Source organism: Gymnodraco acuticeps, unplaced genomic scaffold (assembly GCF_902827175.1).
Source record: "Gymnodraco acuticeps unplaced genomic scaffold, fGymAcu1.1, whole genome shotgun sequence".
Classification (NCBI taxonomy): Eukaryota; Metazoa; Chordata; class Actinopteri; order Perciformes; family Bathydraconidae; genus Gymnodraco; species Gymnodraco acuticeps.
The window spans coordinates 1,088,515-1,110,974 of NW_022990966.1; the positions used below are offsets into that span (position 1 = coordinate 1,088,515).

Sequence of the window (22,460 nt, forward strand, 5' to 3'; positions counted from 1 at the left end):
CAGCTCCTCTTCCTCGCCAGCTGGTGTGAACTCTTCTGATTATGTGCAGGGATGTGTCATTCCATCAGGTAGGCGATAACCTGATACACGAATGAGCTCACCAGATTCAACCACAGCCGGTGACAATGATGTTTGCAGAAACATATGAAAGAACTGGTTTCACCTATACAAAGTCTATTGTCCTCCCTCTCTGCCTCCTTCCCTCTGAATCCATGACAGAGCAGCCATGGGCCATGTGCAGAGTCAATGTCAGGGTTGGGTTGCAATAGAAAAGAGAGGAGGCGAAAGAAAGGCAGGGTTGGGGGGGAGAAGAAAAGAAGCTGTTCACGAAAAAAAAAAAAGTAGTTGGAGGAGGGGATGATGGCGTGAGGGGGAGATTTATGGGGGACGTTTATTACTACAGAGCGCTGCCCCAGGGAGGTGAGGGAAGAGGGGTGGGGAGAGAGAAAGAGGCAAAACATTCCCTTTTCCCTTCCTCTTCTTAGCCTATACAGGAGCAGCACAGGGGGTGGAGAGCTTTGTCTCAACAGCAGACGTGAAGGAGGCAGGGGAAGTTGTTTTTGTACTGAAAAGTTGAATTTAGCTGAGTTAGAAAGAGGCCAGAAACAGCACTTTCATTTCAAACATTTCTGATCCAAGTCTGACCTTTGAGGAGCTAATGTTAGGCTCCCAAGTAGATGTATCTTTCTGAGATATTCTGGACCCTGTCACAGCAAGGAGCGAGGGTGTGTTTTAACATAAAAAGAGTTTTATGAGCCGGGGCTGTTTGGTGTAATCTCTCCCCCCCGAGTGTTTTCACAGACGACAGGGTGGGATGACGGACTCGCTGGAAATCACGTCTGCAGTTCAAAGGCCCTGTCACTGATTGATTTAGTAGATCGGATTGATCCTCTGAGGACAAACTACAGCAGGGATGTAGAAGGGGAATAACCATTTTTTATTTAAAGCACAAAACGTTCCTGGTTGTTGTAAAAGGTCTTAAAGACCCATAACATGTCATACATTAAAGAGCTATTTAAGTCAAATAGAGAGCCGTGACGTGATCCTCGTACAGATTTCAACTCTACAAGGTCAGCAGGGTGCAGGACACAAAAAGCCTGATATGAAATGTCTTCTTAACCTCAAGAAGCCCCCACACTGCAGTTGTTTACTTTAATACTCTCAGATGTATCGTGCCTGCCTGATATTGTGCGGAGGAGTCGTCCTTCCAGGTTTAGGAGGAGGCACCTGTTTCCTGCCAAATGAAATTGTCTCAGGGGATATTGTCAGATGTGTTCCTGTTTAAAACATGCAGACACTATACTACATCATTTTCACACAGTGCCTGGCAAATATCAGCACATTTTAGTTTTGTTAAGAAATGACGTATGTTGAAATGCATCCGTATATTTGGGATTTGCTGACTGCAATGCAAACCCTTCTTGTCCTAAGGTGATGTCTTTCACTATTTTTTTTTTCTCAACCAACGATCAAAAAATCCAAATATATTCAAGAACAAAAGAAAATAAGTTAATTCCCACAAATTAAAAGTTAAGATTGTTTGAAAATTACTGGAATTAATAAACCAACTATAAGTAAATACAGATTTGTTGGTTCTTGATTGACTCATCCAAAAATTGGACTGATTGTTTTGACTCTTGCAAAAGTGAAAGGAGGAATATTTATGAGGTTTTCCTGACCCATTATTCCTCTTCCCAAGTTAAAAACACAAAAAGAAACAAGCTATATCTCTGCTCTCCTCCTGCAGGATGTTCCTCTCACTGTTAAAGAGTGGAGCTCTCTCCTGAGACTTAATTTCTGAGGATTTGTGCTCCTCGAGGTCAGAGCTGTCCTCCTCTGGCTCATCAGTGTGTGTTGTTGCTGCAGTCAGTCACTCCTCAGCCCTTGCTGCATGGCTGATTCCTGCCTCCTGCGCCGATGACCCCCTCCTTACAAGGGAGGAAGAGGCTTGAGGTCACTGATAACATTTAAGTGGGATGCCTGGATGTTAAATCTTTTATCTTCCCGAACAGGAGATGAAAGAAGTCATGGGGAATCTCAGCAAATTGGAAGTTGTCCGTGGTGACAGTGTGTTGAAGCAACAGTTTACTGTAGTTCCACATTAACGCCAACAGAGGGCGGGTTTTCCCCTTTCCTCTTGTTGCAGCATTTCCTTTTTACTCCCCTCTCTTTTTACTGTAATATCTCAATATTTCTCCAAAGCATACATTTAGCTAATCAGAATTTTGAGTGAGGATTTCTAAGATTAGACACTTAAGTCAGCACAGTCAAACTCAGCTCTTTCCTCGTGTGGCTTTGAGGTGAATTAGGACTCAGCACAGCATTGTGTAATCAGCCTTTCCACTGACACACTAACTTTATGGCCTTGTGTGAAGCAAAGAGACTTATCAGCTACACAAAAACACAAATGCTCAGACTAGTTGTGGGGTAATGTCACGCTGTGCTGCACCACATCCCACTTAGAGTGACCACAGGCTCATTAAAGGACATTTTAAAGAAGAAATAAGTAGTATTTCTTAATGCCTCAGGGTACATCATGTGTATTCTGGGGACTTTTTTGATGAATTCTACTGACACACACACACACACACACACACACACACACACACACACACACACACACACACACACACACACACACACACACACACACACACACACACACACACACACACACACACACACACACACACACACACACACACACACACACACACACACACACACACACACACACACACACAGTAAGTGGAACGTCACTTCTTCACTATAATGTGTTTTTCATCTTTTACATTGGAGTGAAAATATAACTAAGTTATTCGTGTCAATCACAAGCGAGCACCCAGTGATTGAACATTAGATATATATTTTACTTTTCTTTACTGTTTATATTTTGTTTATTTTTTAACTCTTTCCTAGTTCTGCAATCGACAATCTGTTTCCTGCCATGTTACTTCTGCACTATCATTTCCCTTGTGATAAAAACTGTTTTATGTCTTAAGCACAAGTAGTATTACCAGAATGTAAAAATACTTTGTTACAGGCTAACATCCTGAATACAGAATAAGGGTAAGAGTGTTATCAGCAATGTTTTGAATGTTTGCTTATGAATGCTTAAGATGTGTAAAGTTAAAGTACTTTAATTACAGAAACATTGTTCTGTTGAGTGTTATATAATCAAATAATTTCATTATTGGTACAAAGTCTTTACATATTTCGTTTTTGTAGTTTTTTTAGGTTAAGCTGATTTTAACTACTTTAAATACAGGTAGTTTAACCTATAAAAATGAAGTTGATATGTCATTCAAAGTGACCTAAGACACACTGTTTTTTATTGTACATGTGATTTGCTGCCTTCTTGGCCAGATCACAAAATAAAGGTTCAAAAGGTGAAATTAAAGTAGTCCAACATTAAGTACAAAAAGACTTAATATGGAAATACTCGAGTTAGGTCCAAGAGCCTACATTTTTTTCTTACGAACATTACTTCACCACATGAACATTTGACCACTGGAAGCATGATATGTTACAGAAACTGTCCTATTATAAGCCGTAGATTACATAACCCTGCGATAACTTCCCATTTTTTCCCAGCACGTCTTTCTTAATACTGTCAGGGCAGATAGTTGAGCAATGAGAGGTCAAGGAGAGTCAAGTTAAACAAGCTTTCATAAATATGTTGTACTGTGTCGGCCCACGTTCGCATTAACACCACGTGGGGTTTCCTCTCTGTTTACATTCTCTTCCCAACATCCCAATTTGCGTGATCCGGTTCTTGTAAGCTTTGACAGCCAGGACATCCATGATCGCCTCCTTTCATGTCTCATGGTATGTTTGCCAGTTTCATATGGGAGGACTGTGGTCATCTTGTAGGGTGAAACTAGCCTCAGAGAACGGGGTGAGGGAACGAGGGAGCAGAATGAGAACTAGAAGCGATTAATTGTCCATAAGAGTAGCCACAGCATTGTTAGTGGTGAACCGCCAGCTGCTCTTGCTGATGTCGTTCCCATGACTTGCTCCAGCGTGCCCATCCTCTCCACTTCCACTGCCCCTCCGCTCACACTGGGTGGGATCATCAATGCTCGGCTCGGCTCATTTGGATTGCTTCGACACGTCACTGCATTACAATCACGATCAAAACAAACTCCATCTTGGAAATGAAAGCCCCTGTCATGGCCAATTTCGCAGCAAAATAGGGTATTAAATCTGATATTTGGTTGCGAATGTAGCAACAAAACAAGAGAGAGTGGGGGTTTAAAGGAGATTAACTGTCCGATTCTCTAGAGGAGGGTTGTATTTAGAACGAAAGGCCAGCTTCCTCCTCTGACTTCCTGACCTGCGTTTCCTGAGGAACAATCTCTGTCTGTCCAGAGGGCTCATGGGAAGGGAGAGTTTGGTTTTCCACTGGCACACCAGGGGTCGCGGCAAAGGTCAAAGCCATCGAGCTATAGAAAAGAGACGATGAACACATATATATGACACACAATGCAGCGCACTGATGATACGCAAGTGCACACTCACTTCTGGTAGGAAGGGTTTAAAGGACACAGGGAGGAATCTACTGCTTGTTGTGTCCACTCCCCCCTGGGCTCAGCGTGCCTCCGCTGGGGACCGGACAGCCCTGACCCTGGTCCAGGTGTCATGACCATGCGGCGGACACTGAAACGAGATATTCCTCAGCTCCTCACTCAACGCAGGGGAAGAAAATCAATGGGCTTTGTATGGCGTAGGAACAGTGGAAAGCATTCTCTCACCGAAAAATCCTGCCCCATCTGTCTCCATTCTGCAGCTCTCTCAGACCTCACAACTGGCCCTGTGTGGTCACTCCTGGACTTGAATTACACCGTCCATGTGTCCGGCTCTGGACAATACACAAAGCCAACCGCCCGTGCGACCCTGCCCACTTTTCTCACACTTTATCCTTCGCTGATTTATTGGATTGGACGTTTCTTCTCTCCAGTTATTGATATTCCTCCAGATGCTGTTGGAGAAGAAGACACATTCTGACATGGTTGCATTTTCTGTTTGACAACAGCTCCCCTATCGTAAATGAGACAATTGGAAATGAGCTCTTGGTGATGTGTGGATTAACGGTAGCGTGGTTTTAATTAAAGTGATGTTGAGCAGTGAGAATAGGATCTGTTGTTTGTGAGTCCTCAGTCGACCCAGAACATGTGCTGATTTCAAATTCCTAGGCGTGTGATGATTTATTGTGCTTTTATCATTACCACGGCTAGTTTAAACCTTGTTTGGTGCCTGTCTTTATTGCCAGAATGCTTCAAATGATCTGCAGATCACAGGATGAACACACTGCAGGACATCTATTGTTTTCCATTACCACTCTCTATGAAGGTATTGCTGGTTAGTGTTAGCTTCAGGGAGGCCTTGCGAAGTCAACGCACTGCTGCAATTGAATACAACATAAGTTGAAAAAACACAAACAACACATGCTCAGCATTTAGAAAGAGATGCTGCAAATAAATAAAACACAGGCAAGTTAAGAAAGTCATTCATCAATTTGACAACACACATAAATTGAGAATGCATTGCTATGTTTTCAGATTTGAAGCCTTTTCTGTTTTTCGGTTGAGCTTCTGTGTTATTTGTTATTTGCTGCCTGTCTCTGTTTTTCGTTATGTTTGTTCCATTGTCAGCACATTTCTATATTTGTTGGCTCTCTTGGTATTTGGTTTTGTATCTTGTTATGTTTTCTGTTTCTATGTGTGTTTTCCTATGTGGTTTGACACCTTCAACGCTGCCACTGGTATTGAGTGTGTGCCATATTGTTTTTACTGTCTCTGTGTATGTTTCAACCTTTTTGGCCACACTGCAAACTAATCCCCCTTGATCAGTAAATATGTCTTCAAATTGTGGAATATTTTCAGGGTTCACTCTTTACTTGTCTCTCCGCATGTGTTTTCTTTTGTTGCAGTGACCTTAGCTTATGGAGGTAGTGTAGCTGCAGAACAGCAGTATGTGGGTGTTGTGGTGAACTCAGAGAGCAACAGGTGTTTCTGCTGCAGCAGCAGATTATTCATCTGTTAAACGGCACCTTTGCCTGTCTTCCTGAGATGAAACGTTCGTATAACTTCAGCTCTTTTCTTCTTTGTGACCTGCCGCAACTCCCAGAGAGTCACATGAGCTCGTGAAGTGTGTCCGTGTTCACTTTAATGGAAAAACGATGAGGAAATGAGTAAAACTCAAGCTATGTGGATAAAGATCAAGGAGCCTTTGGCAGAAATATTTCCTCTGAGGAATAGAGACAAGACTCACAGCATTGAATGTTCCTACAGGGGCCTGAACACATCACCATCTTCCCGCTTTGATTGTAATTTGGCAAAAGCGCTCCCAATTACGCAAAGAAAATAACAGGGATTTTGTGTGATTGCCCACAACCCCAAAATAGAATCTGATGTCCAAGATGAGGCCGCTTCTTTTCTTCTGTTTTTGTAAAGAAAACAACCCTCTTGGTCTTTGAGACTGGTCCAGTCCAAAAGCCCCCAACTGTTCCCCACTCTGCCTCTCTTTCTCCTCTCCCTCTTTCAGACTGTCTTCTTCCCTGGCAGTGAATGAAAGTGCAGCTGTGTGGAGTTCTTTGGGTTGAATGAGAAGAATCAGCCCATTTGGTTGACTTTCCTGGCCAAAGCTGTAATTTTCTGCTGCCAGGGTTTAACATCCAGTCCAGAGCAGTTCCTGGGCTCCAGCCGTTACTATCCAACAGGACAATGGGGATTGTCCTTCAGGTATATACCACACAGGGGTCCAATATCCTGTCTGCCAACATGTTGAAGCATCTACAGGTCCAGACCAAACCACTGCCTTCTTAACAAGTCAATTAGGCCATTGTTGAGCCTTTAACAGTGCTGGGTCTCATTGTTTCCGACACAAATAATCTACTCCCCCTTTCCCACCAACATGGACGGTTATGCTTCGGTTCAAACACCTCATTTTGAACCATTTCAACCTAGCATTAGCAATATAATAGCAGATTTTGACTTATTCGATGAAGACATCAGTCAGCATTTCATATTCTACAGACTTGAAAAGATGGAGTCCTGCATGCAATACAGATTGTTACACATGGTTGTACTGTTTCAAATGTCCTTTTCTTCTTGCAACTGAATGATCATGTCTTATTTCAATGTAGTGTCACTCAATTCTAGAAGAACCCCTAAAACAAAGGTCCAATTGATGTTGAGCTCATGAAAAAGAGATCAAATGACATGTAAAAGAAGATGTTTATTGTGATTTGACCAGCAACAAGAGTGCCTGGAGATTTAACAAGCAAGCAGTATTATAAATTATGCAGTGCATTTTTTTTTTTTACGTTTTGTCTGTGGTTTAATGTCATTAACATCAAAACGTACACAGCACTTGTGGGTGTTTCCAGTCAGCACTTTGAGTGTCACATCGGTCGTACGTGACTCTGTCAACCCAGGGGAGCAGCTGAATATGGAAACGCTTTTTGCACTTGTTAAATACTTTCTGGTTTGTCTTTTTTTTCTTGCCTTGCCTTGCCTTACTCTTATAGGTTCTAGAAAGTCTAGTAAAATTCAATGGCTTTCCCAGAACCCAAAGTTTATTGTCCTGCTCAGCCCACCCGACTCATAAATAATGGTGCATTTACCAAAAATCCCAAACCGACAGCCCCCACTTTCATACCATTACCAGTACAAGTGTACGCCAAAACCGCTGCCAAAATACACCCAAACAATCCCCCTTTCTCCTCATTGAAACCTTCCAAGTGTCTGTTAACAATGTTTACTCCGTTGAAGCGCTCCAAGTCCACACTCGGAGCGAAGAACGGTCCAAATGCTGTCGAAAGGAACTGTATGTACACCATTAAACTCAAATCTTCATTTTTTACTTTTGTTATCATAATACAGAGCTTTAAGTGCTTTACCAGGCGTGCACATGCATCAAAGGCCTGTGTTTTTTCTCCACTCTGTGCTGCAACAGCTACAGTGCAAGTGTGATCCAAGTTAATAAAACTCACTGCAGGCTTCCCAGCTAGAAATTGATTTGTAATAAGAGTCACAAAATGAGCTTTTGATGCTAATAATGCGGCTTTCATACCAGAACAAAAATTCTTTTTTACCCTGCTTTCATGCTGGCTTAGGAGCAGGATGCGGTCAATTTCTATGTGAGACACTCATTCAGATCTTTTGACAACGCCAACACGCGAGTCGACTCAATCCAATAAAATCAAGGATATTATGAAGAGGAGGATGAAAATGAGTTCCACATGAGCACCATCCCAAAGGGGGTAAAACTATGAGTACGTTTAATATGGTGACCTCAATCATTTACCATCATTTTTATATAAACTCCACAGCTGTTTCCAGGGCCCTTGGAAGTTCACCTCTACCTGCTTTGATCATCCACGTCGGCTAAAAGTCCGAACAATCAAGCTTTAATGTTTCTACTGGGTCTACTTTGTGAATGGAACAGAGTTAGCAGGTAAGGAAACAGACAATGTGCAGCTGTGGAGACAAAGGGCAGATCTGTAGGTGGGACCGGTACAGTACTGGAGCTTCCACTGTGGGCAACTTTCTCTTCTCGCTTTATGACTCACCATGGGTTAAACATTGAAATACCACCGAAAAACGGTCACAATGTCGTCTCTCCTATTGAACGATGACATCAATATTGACGTACAACACTGAGCGTATTCCGTCAACAGATTTCACATAATGAAAAAATAATAATGTTACTCTGGCACAACAATTTCCTTCGGGATAAATAAAGTCTTATCTTATCTTAATTGTATTAGGTTAGTTGAAAGCAGTCATTTTAAGTGGAACCTAATATTATTATTGCTTTCAACTAACCTTATACAGTTATGAGAAATCTGTAATACACTTAAAGGTCACCTACTATGCAAAATCCACTCGTTCACGTCTTTTATTCATAACCATATGTCCCCTCTGTGGAAAGAGACTCTGAAAGTTTCAGGAAAAAAGATTCTCTCTCTTTTTGATCCATTTCTATAAAAACCTGTCTGAAAATGAGCTGATCAGATTTTGGCCACTTTATGATGTCATAACGATGTTTTGTCTTGTGTAACCATTAGCCAATCACCAACCAAGGTAACCCCCCCCCCCCCCCCCCCCCCCCCCCCCCCCCCCCACCTTATCACCTGAATCTCCTCCTAGAGCACCATTGTGTTCTTTGTAACCAAATCTCTCTCAGAGGGGCGTGGGGAGGGGCTCCTTATTTTCATCTAAAGTAACAGACAGAGAATCAGCACTCAGACATGTTTTGTATATATCTGAGACCTGTGATATATTGATGAAAAACAGTATAATAGGGGACCTTTAAATAAAGTCAACGATTCAGTTTTTTCAGTGAATTTGCACCTTACGGTCAACATTGAAAATTGTGAAATTAGACCAGTATCATACCCTGGGGTGAAACTCAGGAGCTTAACTTTTTTCGATCTTTGACTCAATGTCTTAATGGAGTTGAACCACAGGCTGTTGATCCTGTGAATCAACAGCTTCCATCACGTTGCTGTCATGTGAGATTAAAACTGCCTTCTGCTAAAGCTTTCAATACTTTGACGTGATTAGAGGCTGAAGAGTTTTGCAATAATAATGTTGAAACCTTTCTCCAAAGGTCAAGGAGAAGTAGAGAAAGGCATAGAGTGTATTTGTAGAGCTCAGTATACAGTCATGATTTATCTCCAATGAGGTAATATCAAGGTTGGCGCCCTGAAAATGTCTTTGCTTCAACAAGGTGCCTTGAGCCGGATAAGAGGGCCTAAAGCTCCGGGTTCAGCAGCATGATGGATGAAAGTGTTTTATCTTGTTTATGCAACCTGACACAAGGCATCTGCTGGCCTCTGGAGCGCTCACTTCATGCTGTAACAACGCTCACCACTCCCTGTTGGACAGTGGAGATTATCAAGGTATTTCAGATGTAGGAGATACAGCAGAGGGTGTAGGAAAATGACTGCTAGCTCAAAGATATATATAATATAATATATAATTAAAAAGACAAATACATCTGATTGACAGAGAGCTGGGACACTGTTTACACAAAAAATAAGTTGGTCACTTTTCAAGTAAAGGCGTGGACTGGCCGTCCAAACAAGGTGTCAATGTCGGTCTTTGCATATATACTGTACATTTTTAAACATCTGCACTAATTGGATTTATTACTTGGCAAGAAACAATGTATTTCAGAATCAGAATTCCTTTATTCGTCCGAAATCTTCATTAGTACAGCAAAGCATAGATGGGTAGAACACTGTAAAAGGCATGCAAATAGTATTCAAAACAAAAAAATACTACCATTTACAGAAGATTTCTTAAATCTTATACATACAAAACTTACAAATCTGATCTTTTAGTTAAAGCATATTATAACTTTCTTGACATTTTGGATTCTGGGTCATATTTATTGACCAACCATCAAAAGGATTGTCTTGATATTACGTATACTCACATTCACCTCAGGTAGAGTTCCCAATGACTTTGATGATACCATGTCTTCATCTTGCACCGACACCAGGATGCATTTGATTTTATTCAAGGCTGTTCTATGATCAGTCAACCTCAGCTTAACATGCTAAACTGAGACGGTGCACATAATGTTAACATGTTAGTGATACTGCATTTATATGAGAACGTTAGCATTTAACACAGCTTTGCTCCGCTTAGAATGGGATCTACTTTCAAAGTTGTTTGAACAGATATTATGAATGTATTTAAATGCCTGAGATAAAGTTTAAGATGTTCCAAAACTATTGCTGGCTCTAACATTTAGGTTCATTGGATTCCTTTGTATATTTAGCTATTCGCTTTGACCCTTTAGCTAAATGTAACACATGGCTACAATTAAGAAAGGCAGAATTTAAGCCCATAGCTGATCGTCTACGGTAAAATAAGTATTTCATAAAGTACTGAGCTGAATTTATTACCTTTCTTCATGCCACATGTTACAATAAACACACACCTCGCTAAAAAACTTGACACTTTGGGTGTTGGAGTAGCTTGACATGGACGCACTGCATGTCGCCCCATTAATGTACAGTACTGGCAAAGCTATTGTGGATCTTCACAGTAAATCTAGGGCTTTGCAGATGTATTTAAATGTTTCATTAAATGTTATAGTATACTATGTAATTCAGCTGTAACATTTAGGTTTATTACTCAGATTATAACACATTATCTATTAATCCCCTGATCATTTTTGTTTATAAAGAAAATAATTTCACTGCCAACTATTTTGGGTTTCATGGCGTCAAGATTCTGTTACGAATTCTGGGCACGTTTCCTATTTTCCAGTATATGAAGCAACCAAGGTGGAACGTTTGGCACACTAGCACAGGTGTGGATAGATGTGCTAAAAAGGAGCTTTTTATAGTCCGAACTGATTCAACTGAGCCAACTCATGTAACGAAACCCAACCAGCATTTATGCTTCTGTGGTTTGTGGCTTTTTCATATAAGACAAATAAATAGTATGGAAAAATCTGCCAAAACAATGTGCTCTAGGACATGCTGTAACCATTATATAGTCTTGTAATGTACCATAAACGTCATAGCACGAGGCTGTGATGGAGTGTGCTTGCTCTTGTGCGGGCTCGCTGTGTTTTTGTATTGCGCTCCATTTGAGAAGAAGCTGTCCACTGCTGCTTCAATATTTCTTCCATCTGTCTTTGTCGTATGACTAACTCAAACAAAATCTCCCATTCATTTTTTTCTCCCCGAGTCCAGCTCATTTTTGAAAACATCCATTTCAGCAGGACACAAATCCCCTCAAACAAACAGCTGCTTGCATAAACGTTCCCCCTTTTCTTTGCTTGTATTTGAATGGTAAAACAACGAGAGAGAGAGAGAAAGAAAGAGAGACAGCTGAAGAAAGACAGAGCGATACAGAGGGAGGGAGGCAGAGATGGGCCGAGCACCACTACAGGGAGAAAGTGCGGAGTCATGCTGCAGGAATGCTGGAGGGGGGATTTCTGGCGTGACTGCCCCATTTTTCACAGCCATAATCAGAGCCAGCTGTCAGAGAGAAAGATGAAAAGGGGGGAAGGGGAGTGGGAAGGACGAGGGATAGGGAGGGAAAGAGTGGGAGAGCTGGGTTTTTGGAAGTAGTTAGAAGGTGAGCGGGGAGGAATAAGAAGGCGAAGTTGGTTGAGATTGCTTTTTTTTGTTGTTAATTAATTTCCTCTCTATGTGTCATCGGGTTTAGGAGTTGTGTTAATTAATAAGCCTGTAAAGAAGGGTTACAAGCAATCTGTGTTTTGGTGTAAATGTGCCCTTGTGCACGCATGATAAGAGTTTTAAGGAGGAGTGGATCAGACGGTGGCCTTCACTCGGCCAGGTTAAAAGAGGATGGGGGGGCGGGTTAGAGCTTCCTGCTGGACGTCTGTAGTGAAGAGTGACAAAGCAGATTGAAGATTCGTAGGATTCAAAGGCGTTATTGTCATATGCACGTAGCTACAGTGTAGTTCTGGCAATGACAATCTTAAATCCCAGGCTCCTCCACCAATGCAACATAATAATTAAAAGACATTAAACAACAAAGCAAATAAAAAAACTATAAAAACATGGAAAGAAAAAACAGATTCTAAATAAAATAATGCAAGAAAGTGTTGCGAGACTGATGTGCAAGTAATGCAGGAGTAGTGACAAATATATAAGTCAATTAGAATAAGATAACAATTCTGCTTATCGTAATAATAAATACATAATAGAAGCTCCAAGAGAGTGTTTGCATGGAGTGTACAGTACAATCACTTGGTATTTAAAGCTGGGATATAAAGAACAAAACCTACATAAAAAGTGATGTAATATTATGTCTGGCAATTTTCAGATTTTTCGAGCATTATCGCAGATCAGCAACACATCTTTACTGAGAATCAGCTTACAGTGCAGTAGTTGTACTTTGCACATCTGTGGCTGTGGTAACGCTGCTGCCAGCCATGCCCGGGCTTTTACAGTCCCAGTGCTGTGAATGGATGTGTTTATGTTTAGTCTACCTCTTCCTTCCACTATATGTGAGGTTCTGTTATGGTTTGTCCTGCGACGAATGTGTTGATCCTCCTAATATCAGGTCAAATACATTAACTTGTCACACATACATTTCATGAGTCATGAGGATACAGAGGAGAAATCCTGATGATAATGACCCTGCAGTTTCACAAAAAACACCCTCAAAGGGAAAATAGATCCAAAGTCAATTATCGCATGGCCGTTTCCTGACATGGGTTAAAGTATTGAGGTTCTGTGGCGCGATGTTTTTACGACCTATCTCCCTTACAATGACACACACTTTATATGACCCTTGATAGTTTGATGGGAAAAGGCTCTTGTGGGAATGACTGAGCGTGTTGATTTTCGGTGATTCATGGCTGTTAAAGAGGGTGACCTCCTCGAAGTTGAAGTACCGACTTTAAGCGTCGACCCCCAATTCCTCCGATATAAAGCACCCTGGAGATTTCCAAGAAATAGTGTCACTGCCTAATGAACTTTGCAGCCACTACACTGATGTCTTTCTTTCCTAAGTAAGTTTAAATGAAGTACCTTGTCATAAGGCTCTGCTTGAACTGTACTGCTGCAGTTTACTCGGACAACTGGTTCTCTTCGAGGCCTCCTGTTTTTAAAAATATCTCCCCTTTATATTATTACAATGAGCTGTCACTGAAGTACAATAAAAGGACGCGCCCAAGCAGAAAAAGTCTAGAGACATAATCTCTACGTCTGAGCAGCTATTTTAGGCCTCTAACAGAACTCCCCTTTGTGCCCACTTCCTGTGCTCAGGTCTTGATGTGATGTGACGTGGTTAAAAACAACAGGCTCAGAAATCCTCCGTGGCTGGAGGGAAAAAAAGCACGTGACAGTTTTCTAAAATGCCCATAAACGTAAAAATGCCTTTGATATGATAAGCAGTAAAAAAGTCCATGGTTATTAGTTGGTCACTCTTATTTTAAGTATTCAAATAAAAGAGGACTTGTAAATTATTCTATCAACATAAAAATAAGTAAATGAAAGGCTGAGTCCTAATTACATTCCAAATTGTGTTCAGTGTCTAATTGAAAAATATACTGTTTATGCACTTACAGCAGGGATCACCAACTACATGTGTCCAAGGGCCAAATTGTATCCAATAGACACTTTCGCAGGCCAGCGATTTTTATATATAGCCCAGAATTTTGAAGTTGTAGACCGGGGGGGGGTTAGGGTTAGGGGGGTGCTAGTGGAGCACGCTCAGGTACTGCGGAGACTCTTCACGCTAACGAAGGATCACTTCTAGGCTACTGTCCCGCAGCTCCTGCCTCTCTGTTGGACTCTATCGCAGCAGGGCGGCTCTTCACAACGAAGGATCACTTCTTCTTCAAGGCAGGGAAGGCTACGCAGTACGCAGTCTACTGTTCCGCAGCTGCTGCCTCTCTGTTGGACTCCGGTACTGCACATTACTCACGAGACGTTGTAAAAACAAAATGAGTGGGGGGCGAACGCACTAACCACTCCGCCAACGCCACAGTCACCCCCGTCGTGCGGATGAGAATGCCTGTCGGGCCGGATGTGGCCCGTGGGCCGCCAGTTGATGGTCACTGACTTACAGCATATCAATGCATGGGTAAAACGGCTGTGTCAGAAGAGTGCGGCTGGCCCCTTTAAACCCCCAGCTCCTCTTGGTGCAGTGTGTAAACTTATACTTTACCGGAATATTACTTGGTCCCGGCTTTGTGTATTTCAATTCAAGACTAATTAATGAAGGAACATGCAACATGTAAGCTCATGACTGTAGGCAATGACATGGTTAAATAAAGAATGCAAATTTGCAGTAGCGGCCATGATTAAATCCCCAAGTGTCTACAACAGACGGTTCATGAGTTCGGCCATGGTACCTGACTCCATTTAGGAGTTGGTGCCCTTTTGGTTATTGGCCCTTGTCACTGCCACACTCCCTGTTTGCCAACTGGCATGAACACAAACACACCCACACACGTCATGGCACATGTCAGACTCCTGGGGCATAAACTGTGGCGAAGGGTACATTTTCATAGACTGACAAACTAACCTAATAGAATAAAAGATGCAGTGATGGCTGAATTCAATTAAGCGTCTCTGTTCCAGGGTTTTTGTTGCTATTTTATGGCTTACAGGACATGTTAAAGAGCAGAGACAACATGCATGTTACTAGTAGAGCTTTTCTTACTATACAAAGTCAAATATGGCTGCTTGTGGAAAAGGCCAATGCAAGTTCTGATACCGCATTTCTGGGACACGGACCCTCGATAAGGCTATCGTCAGGTCACCTGATATCTTTTTTGAATGCTACTTGTTTTCTTAAAAACATTGAGAATATAAATAACCGGGAAGCACATCAAACATAGGGTCAAACCAAAAGTTTGTCCTGTATGTTTTGGCTCCATCTCCATTTCACCTCTGTTGAAGGGCGAGTGAATTCATGAGTGTTTCCTGTTTCGGTGTGATTCACCGCTCAACTTTGACCGATGGGATGTGCATGGTCGGCCAATGAAAACACTCGTGTGTTTGGTCTGCTGTCGGCCGTACACCAACTGCAGTATCTGCTGTTTCACCACTTTTCATAATAGTGTTTAGTTGCTGTGGGCTGCTTCTCCATTTCAATTTTAAATGTATTTTCAATAGTTTACTGAGTGTATATATATATATATAATCAGTTTCATTTGACATCATATCAGTTGTATTACTTTTGTTATGTGAATGCACCCTATTCATGTTTTAAGTTCTAGTCAACACATACTTCAGATGAACATATTTGAACACATTTCACACCAAGTTTTTCTGTACAGGCTGTGCGTACATCCAGCTCTGCTCCGTCTCATCTCTTCCCGGGAGTTGTTTATCAGACTGAGAGCGAGTGGCCTGTAGCCTCTCTTGAGTTTCAGCCAAATCCAAAGTGGAGCGGGTTCAAACTCTAGACTTTCGACTCTTGACAGTGTGTCGACTCATGTGGCCCCGGCTGCTCCATTATCAGTTCTGCATGGGGCACGGTGACCCACGCCAACCTTGATTTTGGGAAAGTGCAGTGTCCACTTTCAGTCATTACTCCATCTCCCTCAGAACAAAGGTTAGGCCATTTCTGAGTTTCTAAAAAAAAGCTCTCAGATGGTGAAGGGTCGTGTAGAACTAAAGGTTGTTTTGTTGACTAGTAAGAAATACGTTTTTGGGAGCTCATGTGTTTCGCTCATGTGTTTCCTTTAACTGAGTCTTTTTTATTTCTCTTTCAGTCTTACCTACGACATAGCCTACACACAACCTTTTGTCTTGTCTTTTGATCTCCGTTTTCTTCCTCAGAGTAAAGAGATTAAGTCTGGGTTGAGAGTGTCCTCTTATCGTGGGATTGAGGCTAAAGATGATTTTCCCTTCGCGTCTACATAGCTTCTTCTTGGGTACTTTCCAGGGCACTTTCTCCAGTTTGGCAATCTGTTGCGTTGTTTACCGAGCGGCTGAAATACAGGCGACACCACAGGCTGTGACTCACTGTGAACCTGGCGGTCGCTAGTTCAGGGTTCAGTTTACAAACAATGTTTCTCTGGCCTCGGTAACTTCTCGTTCTCATGCGCTTTCTGTGGTCTAACTAAAGATCACTTTTTCTTTCTGTGAATATCAACACTTTATCTCCTCTGGGTTTATTCATTACATTTTTTTGTTCTGGCAAGATCACATATTAAAGGTCTTGCTGAGTTGTATTCCTAAAATAAGAGATATATTCTAATAATATTGCAGCAGTGCTGTCGAAAAGGAATAATATAAAAGGAAATGATGAGTTTAATATTAGGGATATGAGTCACCCGGTGCTGTCTCTGTTGATAATGTCATGAGTGTTTGAGACAAATTGACTGATCTGAGTAGCAGTTACACTTCACTAAATGTCTAAAAGTTGAGGTAAACACAGGTAACTGCCATTTGTCTTATCTGTAGTCATAAGTTTATGACTAACAGGCTGTAGGTTAGACATTATTGCCCCCACCCAAACTGGGTTGTAGGAATTTGATTAGTTCATCAAGATATGGCTAGCATCCAAAGAAAACATTAGATAGGTGTTTTCGATTCAAAAAAATGTGAATTGGTGATTTCTTTGGAATGGATTTTAATCAGTTAAAATTTGGCAAGTGTTATATCTTTCTGAGAAAAAATAACACATTAACTTTCAGCCTCGTGCCACAGCTGCATAGCGCTCTGCAGGAACTTATGTCACTTCCTATCTTATCTTATTGATGTGGAAAGAGGAAGCCCCCTTGCTTTCCCCAGACCTACTTTATCACAGCACCACAAAAGTGCAGTGATGTTATTTCAGAGCTGAAATAACCTGAATTCTTTCACCAAGGCGCAAATGTTAGCATCAACCATATTTCCTAGTGTCAACATATAGTACATATGTGTGTTTTTAGTTGTTGCAGTTACTGTTTGCAGACATATTGAACAGGATGCTGGCGGTTGTTCGTTGTGTCTCCATACAACCCACCTACACTTTTCTAGGCCTTGTACTGTATGAGTAAAAGTGCTGCAGACTGTATGGAACATGCAGAGGAGGCGAGGAGCGCTCCACTCTTTGAAGCCTCTGACTTCATATGAAGGCATGAGGCGTCTAGCCGCTGAGCCGTTTAACCCATTCATGCCCACACAAGAATAAGTTAGTAGCATGAAAGAGCAAGAACAACAACAGCAGCCTCCTCCATTCGGAAAATCCCCTCCATTGTTGCCTTTCATTTACTTAAGCACTTTGATATGCTTCATTGTCCTTTGCATGATGGGCATGGATCAACAACTGTGTGAAAGGTAATGTTATTATGGTCAAAGAGTTTGTTGTTTTGCAAAATGTCAACACAATGGCATACCTTGAGTTGTAGACCATTTCCCAACACATAATAAACACAGTAGTAAAAAACAAACCAATCAAATGTTCCATGCTCACAGATCCAGTAAGCAGGATGTGGTGATCCTCAAGATAAAAAACATCTAGATTGAAATCCGAGCTGAAGTTTTAAAGTTGTGACAAGAGCGTTTTAGTACACATCGTAGAGAAGTTGAACTGCATATTGAACATAGTTATTCGCCAGACAAGAACGTTATTATTGGACGATAACGTGGGTACATTTTCAAGGACAACAGGGCTAAACAACTAAAACACATAATAATTTAACGTCTCTTGAAGGCAGTTCTACGGCCCTCTCCGGTTAAAGATTCAAGTCTGTTTCACTTCTCAAGTTTTCTTTATTGACCCTTTAACCACACCCAACAGTGATGTCGCCTTGAGACCTTGAGTACGCCTTCACAACATTGAACAGCGAGGGGAGAATGTAATCAGCTGGAGGTCAGCAAAGACAAGACTTTCATTAAAAGATGACCGTTTATTGCCGGTGTTTGACAAGATGTGATCCCCAGTCTCAAAGCTGGACTTATTCACCACCCACATGTCCCCAATGACCTCTTTTTCTTGCCTTCATAAAGAACAGGGGTCGGCAACTCGCGGCTCTTTAAGCCCTCTGCTCTGGCTCCCTTGAGCTTAGACAAAAATAAGAAGGAAATAAAATTAAAATATTTGTAGGACTATTTAAATGTTGTTGCACGGTTGAAAATGTTTCGTATCTTGTATTTTGAGGTGATACTGTGACACATAAATAAAAATCTAAACGGTTTTAATTAGGTCAACTCAAATATGCGTCATATCCTGCTGTGGTCCCGCATCAGCGCCTTTTCTTGCAGGTGAATAACCTGACCCCCGGCTCGATGAGCGAACTCTGGATAAATCAAAGAAAAGAAAAGTATGGGAGGAACAGAGGGTTTAATTCAGCGTGGACAGAGTTATCTGCTTTCACAGCAAACGATGCTGGCTTACCGGTATGTTTGATATGTGGAGAGAAGTTGTCAAGGGTGCTGCAGCCTTTACGTGTTGGAGGAAAAACACGGAAGAGGAAGACAGCTGATGATCTTCAGTCATCATTCAATCAGTAAACTCTTTTTAGGGTGCAGCTATATGTTTTATTTATTTCAAAGTGGTCCATTTTAATTATATACATTTTCTTCAAATGTGCAGAGGACTCCCCAAGTGCTGTGTTGATTTATTTTAAAGTAAGCCTGTGTATTTTTTTAAATTCTCCTTATAAGAGTTATTTGTTTATCATTAGAGGTTAACAGTTTTATAATGTAATAAATAATAAATGCAAAAAAACAGTAGTTTTTGTCTATGATGTAACAATATATCCAACTTTATAAGCTATCAAGCTATCAAATGTGTTTTGCGGCTCCAGACAAAAAAATGTATGGAAAATGGGGCAAAATGGCTCTTTTGGTCAAAAAGGTTGCAGACCCCTGATATAGAGCATTCATACTCCTAACTGCCTTCATACTTAATCTTTCATTCTTGTGTAAGATACCTGCATATATTTACAATATGAATGAAATTCCTTGGGACATGTGTCATTTTAAATGTAGTCATTGACATTACCTTCATCCAGAAATATATTTTATATACTTAATTTAAACCTAAGTGTCTGTGACCTAAAAATCATCAAATAAGTTTATTCAAGTATTCTGTATGTGTATAACAATAGGGTATGACCGTAGCCTAATTCCCACCATTTTACCTTTTTCTACTCCAACCCAAAGCTTCATTCAGTGTCTGTCACTAAGCCCATGAGTTTGTGTAGGGAGGGCCGGGCTAAGTGGGTTTAAATGGTGCTGCATTACTTCCTCTGGGAACCTGTTAATGACATAAACAGTCCCTTAAAAACAACTGCTGGATAGCAACGCAGCTCACTCTCACTTGACCTCAGTTTATGTGTTGGAAACTATTTGAAGAATTGGAAAAAGTGAGGGAGCTTCTTATCTAATCCATCAAAATGTCATCAAAGTTACAGAGGATCCTTTATTCTGATTGGTGACCTGTTTATTTCTACAACTAGGAATGTACATCGTAGACGAGGTCAAGTAACACGGTCTCAAAAAGGTTTGCGTCTTACTAAAATGCAAATGCTATGAAAATAATGTCCTCAAATTATAGCAACATGCCCAAATCATTTCCGGAGGTGGTGCTTAAACTCTGCTATTTCTGCTTGGCCCTGTTTATTTTGGGGGGAGGGCCATGGAGGACGGGGACTGTGGACACATAATCCTCCCAGAAAAGTGATTTATTTATGAATCCCAAGTGCAGAAACTTCCCTCCTGAGAGCCAGCCTGCCAGAAGTCATTGGCTGATGTTTACACGACTCGATTGGATAATTCCCATGGTGCAGTGTGCCTGCAGTGCTATCTTATTTATACAAGGCCTGATATGGGAGAACAGAGGGGTTTATTTTGGGACATTCCCCATAGATGGATCCGATTTCTCCAACTAGAGCGGTTTCCTCCATACGTGCTTCTCTTCAGGTCCTGGCGGCTGCACGCCTGTGGACGCAGCTCGCCACTCGCTCACATTTAAAAGGGCTGAATTGGCTCGACAAAGGAAACCATGTCACAACATCTCAAGTTAGCCTCGTGACAATAGACTGAGTTTGGAGACTACACAGGAAGTGGAGTATTAGTCTCATAAAAAGTGCATTGTCTCTCTTGTCAAAGCAGGTTTTCCCCCCTTCATAGAGTTCATTTATAACTACGTTTAACAAAGAATCTAGTCTATCGACCAATAACTTTATAGAAAGTTGAATAAACACTTCAAACGCTGGTTGTTTACGCTGCCCAAAGAGTCATTCCTGAACCAGCATCAAACTGAAACAGCATTTGATCTGGTGTGAGTGGATTTAATGATGTGATCGTGGTGGTAAAACATTTTTGTCTTGCCTCAACGAATAAATGAGTTCCTGGTTTCAATCAATCAATCAATCAATCAATGTTTATTTATATAGCCCAATATCACAAATGTTACATTTGTCTCAGTGGACTTTACAGTTTGTACAAAATATCAGTATGACAATACGACACCCTCTGTCCTTAGACCCTCACATCGTACAAGGAAAAACTTCCGGAGAAAACCCACAGTTTAAAGGGGACATGGGAGAAACCTCAGGGAGAGCAACAGAGGAGGGATCCCTCTCCCAGGACGGACAGACGTGCAATAGATGCCGTGTGTAAATTGAAAAGATAATACATTTGCAACATAGGTAGTCCAAATGTTTGGAAATGCATGTGTGTATAATAGGAAGATGAATCCACGAGGATATCCATCCAGGACCTATGATCCAGGACCACAGCCACGACTCAAGATCCAGGGCTCGCGATCCAGGACAGAGGAGCGCAGGATCATCCATGACTCCGGATCCCGGCGTATATAGACACCAAAAAGAAAGACATTTGGGGAAGCTGGGTTAATCGGAACATGAGAGTACACAGGTATAGACAGAGAGAAGGAAGAAGTAAGATGTCCCCCGACAAACTAAGCCTATATCAGCAAAACTAGGGGCTGGATCTAATCAGCCCTAACTATAAGCTTTATCAAAAAGGAAGGTCTTAAGCGCACTCTTAAAAACGGATAGGGTGTCTGCCGCCCGAACACAAACTGGAAGCTGATTCCACAAATGTGGAGCTTGATAAGAAAAGGCTCTGGCTCCCATTGTACTTTTAGAGACTCTAGGAACAACCAACAACCCTGCATTCTTGGAACGCAATGCCCTAGTAGGACAGTAGGGTATAATGAGTTCTTTAAGGTAAGATGGCGCCTGCCCATTAAGGGCTTTGTAGGCGAGAAGAAGAATTTTAAATTCTATCCTGTGTTCTATAGGGAGCCAGTGTAAGGCAGCCAGAACAGGAGTAATGTGGTCCCTTTTCCTAACTCTGGTTAGTACACGAGCCGCAGCATTTTGAATCAGCTGAAGCGACTTGACTGACTTCTTGGTACACCCTGATAATAAAGAGTTACAATAATCCAGCCTTGAAGTAACAAATGCATGGACTAGTTTCTCTGCATCGTTTTGAGGCAAGATATGCCTGATTTTTGCAATGTTACGTAGATGGAAGTAGGCGGTCCTTGAAATTGATTTTATGTGGGCGTTAAAGGATAAATCCTGATCAAATATAACACCAAGATTCCTTACAGTCTCACTGGAGGCCAAATTAATGCCATCCATAGTTAGTATATCCTTAGATAATTTGTTTCGTAAATTCTTCGGGCCAAGTACAATAACTTCAGTTTTGGTCGTGTTTAACATCAAAAAGTTTAAGGTCATCCACGTTTTTAAGTCCTTAAGGCAGTCTTGAATTTTATTTAGATGATTAATTTCATCAGTCTTGATTGATAAATATAGTTGAGTATCATCCGCATAACAATGAAAATGTACAGAATGATTCCTTATAATATTGCCTAACGGAAGCATATATAATGTGAACAAAATAGGTCCGAGCACTGAGCCCTGTGGCACTCCATGGCTAACTTTGGTTTGCGTGGAAGATTCATCATTGACACGTACAAACTGAGAGCGTTCAGATAGATAGGACCTAAACCAGTTTAAAGCAGTTCCCTGTA

General features: G+C 41.4%; 1 protein-coding gene across 1 annotated transcript in view; it reads left to right on the forward strand.

Annotated features, from left to right (window-relative positions):
- The first annotated feature begins 50 nt into the window (after nt 1-50).
- The window catches only part of plekhh1 (pleckstrin homology domain containing, family H (with MyTH4 domain) member 1), a 123,192-nt gene continuing 100,782 nt past the window's right edge, over nt 51-22,460 (forward strand). The window contains exon 1 of the mRNA XM_034235261.1: nt 51-68. The gene's annotated coding sequence lies outside the window, so the exon portion shown is untranslated. The remainder of the gene's footprint in view (nt 69-22,460) is intronic.